The sequence below is a fragment of the Nelumbo lutea genome, chromosome 2 (assembly GCF_056320005.1).
Source record: "Nelumbo lutea isolate HS-2025 chromosome 2, American lotus-T2T, whole genome shotgun sequence".
NCBI classification, from domain to species: domain Eukaryota; kingdom Viridiplantae; phylum Streptophyta; class Magnoliopsida; order Proteales; family Nelumbonaceae; genus Nelumbo; species Nelumbo lutea.
In genome coordinates, this window is record NC_142685.1 from 102,952,763 (window position 1) to 102,956,018 (window position 3,256).

At 33.2% G+C, this 3,256-nt stretch overlaps 1 non-coding gene across 1 annotated transcript; it reads left to right on the top strand.

Moving 5' to 3' along the window:
• Nucleotides 1–2,002: 2,002 nt before the first annotated feature.
• Nucleotides 2,003–2,074, top strand: TRNAP-UGG (transfer RNA proline (anticodon UGG)). The gene has a single exon. It is a non-coding gene; the product is annotated as a tRNA-Pro (tRNA).
• The last annotated feature ends 1,182 nt before the right edge of the window (nucleotides 2,075–3,256 follow it).

Sequence of the window (3,256 nt, forward strand, 5' to 3'; positions counted from 1 at the left end):
ATTCAAATTTAAATTGTGTTTAATTCAATCCATTTGTAGCCTTAGATATAATGTCTAAAAAACCCTTGTGTTTAGGTTTCTCATTTGAGTTAGAAAACCAAACTATATTTGATTTATTATTCTGGATATGAGTAGGGTGCAAATCTGATCCGATCTGAGATTCCATCCTATTTGATTGAATTCGGATCACCCCTATTTGAATATTTGGATTGGATCATATTCGGATCATCCCCTATTCGATCCGAGATATATTATATATTTATAAATATAAATATATATAATACAATATATATATATATATACGCTATTTATTTATTTATAAATATATTATTTATATTGTATCTTTATAAAATTGTTATATTATTTATTTTTTATAAAAACATGTATATATATGATGAAACTAATTAAAAAACTTGTATTTTTGGTTTTTACTTTATTTAAATTAGTAATTTTTTTTCTTTTTATTTTTATTTAAATTAGTATATTCTATTTACTCAGTTTGGATGGAGTACAAATACAAATATATATAGAGAAAATACATGCAAATTAATACAAAATACAAGGTTTTGCACTCTATATATTTGTATTTATAATTTTGTACTCCTTTCAAACTGAGCCTGAAGTATATATTACATAATATGCACCGGAGTGTAAATATGCTGATTGCTGAGTGTAAATTTTGGTTTAATGTTTATTTTATATTTTATATTTGAATGCCTTTTTTACATAAATGAAAAAATGTAAATCCCTACCTTATGCAAAAGGAAATGGATTTAGGAAGGTTATTTGTTTGGTAGGAAGCAAGATGACGTGATCCTGATCCCCCACTTTACATGAGATAGAATTGGAGGGTTATTTGTTTACTATTGAGTGCAAACAAGACAAAAATAACAATTTTTTTTTATCGGTTAAGACTTAGGAGTGCAAATTATAACTAGCAAATAGATGTAAAATTTACACAATCTGATGCAAATTTGCATCCGGTTCAGACTTGCACAATAAACAAAACAGCCCAAAAGGCAAACCACGTACTCAATTGCAACCCCAACTCTATTAGGTGGCAAGTCACAGTTTTGCCCATGTAAAATCATACAAATTAATTTGTCTTCTCGCATGATTTAGGAGAACCACTAAATAGAGGTGGGCCCTACACAGTATTCAAGATGGGTGGCGTAAGATGTATTCGTAAGGCATACGAGAAGAAGAAGAAGCGTATGGTTAGCATTTTTCATAATCTTATCCTCCTTTCCTTCTCGCTATTCAATCCTCGGTAAAACATCATTTCAGGCTCCACGTCTAGACAAAAGCAGGAGATATTTTCTTCGCTTGTTTGGGTTCCTGTCTATCTTCTCCTTCAAGATTTCAGAATTGGAATCTCCATCTCTCTTAAAAACCTTCCATGAACGAAACCATCTTCATCAATCCATTATTACCAGAGAATTATCCATCATCTTACACCCTTTCCTTCTTTCCTTCCATGGCTGCCCTGTTAATTGTTCGTTCTTTCCACACCAAGAGCACCCGAGTTCTTTTCAGCAGATCTGCTTCAAGGGTTCCCTTCTGCTTGTCCTGCCAAGGCCGTGAACCGTCTGGCTCTTCAGATCCGAAGACGAATAGGGAGGAGAAACAGAGAGAAAACAAGCACTTGTTTCCGAGACTCCACGGCGGAATAGAGAGGCTAGGGAGGGGACTGAAGGATAATTTGAGTCCTAAGCAGAAGGGGGACTGGAAGGACGTGACGTTGATGAGCTTCTCGTTTGCTGTCTACATCTACATATCTCAGAAGATTGTGTGTGCCTATTGTGCCTGGATGTCCATGCTCAAACAGCCTTGGTAATCAAACCACCACAGGCAGCAGGCTTATCAACTCTGAATTTGTTGATCAAGCGCGCAAATTATTGATTAGTCTGGATCCGATATCATGTCTTTCTTCCAAACATTTTTGGGCTCATGTCAAGCTCTCTTTGCTGATCAAAATTTATTGAAAAACATATTATCAGTTGGGCGTTTGGTCTAGTGGTATGATTCTTGCTTTGGGTGCAAGAGGTCGCGAGTTCGATTCTCGCAACGCCCCTATTTGATTTTATGTTTATGGTATGGAACTCTGAATTAATGATAAACGTGTATTTCAAATCAAATTTATCTACATTTTTAGTACTGGTCAACGGGGTGGTTGTTTTAGATCACCGACTGTCACTCACCAACTGTTCGTCTTAATGCCCCAAAAGAAATTTGGTTAGATTACGGATGCTATGGACTTTAGTAAGAGCGGTTCAGTTACAATTCCACACAAACCGAAGGAGGGCGCTCTCTGGCCCATCACAGGCCCAAATCACGAAGCCTAAATTCCTTTTAACCGTGGCTTGGAGCAAGTCATGCATTATCGATTTCTAAGGCGTGGTTTGGAGTATTGTTTTTTATGATCAAACGGTTTCAAATAGATGATTGATTCTTGAAGAACCATTTTTTCTTACGTGGTGTTGATGTGGCACCGTTTTCTAAAGTAACGGTGACGATGTCACAGGCGCTTTGTGAATGCTCGTTTGATCTTTTCAGATTTTGTTTATCAAACAGAAAAATACCAATTTTCAGTATTCTATGATTGCCAAAGCTGAAAAGACTGTGTGGAAAGACATGCCAAATGCCACTTTAATATATATTAACTTATTATTTTGAGATCACATTACTGCAAAATCAAGATAATTTTAAACGACATATTTTATACCCTTAGGCCAAATTTTGACAGATACATCATATACTATGAATACAAATAGGTACAACTAATAAAAATTAAGATACGTATAAATGGGTATATTAATAATATTCAAATAAATCTTAAGAAATACATCAATGATATTAAATTTCAGTCTCAAACAAATATACATAAAATTTAAACACATAAGAAATGCATACTTTGATAGTTTATGTGAAGTATGAATTACTTGAACACATTTGAAGATTGTTAAAAATTGACAAAAGGACTAAAGACGTAAATGGATACCATAATTATCATGAAACCAATGTAATTCATGATGATATTTATATATAAAATTAATAATCAATTAATTTTTAAAGTTTTTTCGTAGATATAGACTAAATTTGGGAGTGATTAAAAATAAGTACTTATTTGAATAAGCAATTATTTTATACCATCAAGCACATATTGATGTTTGAGAAATAAGTCTGAAATAAGTGTTTAAACAATACAACCAAATTTCCAACATTTTATTAAGTGCTTAAACAATAAGCACTTATT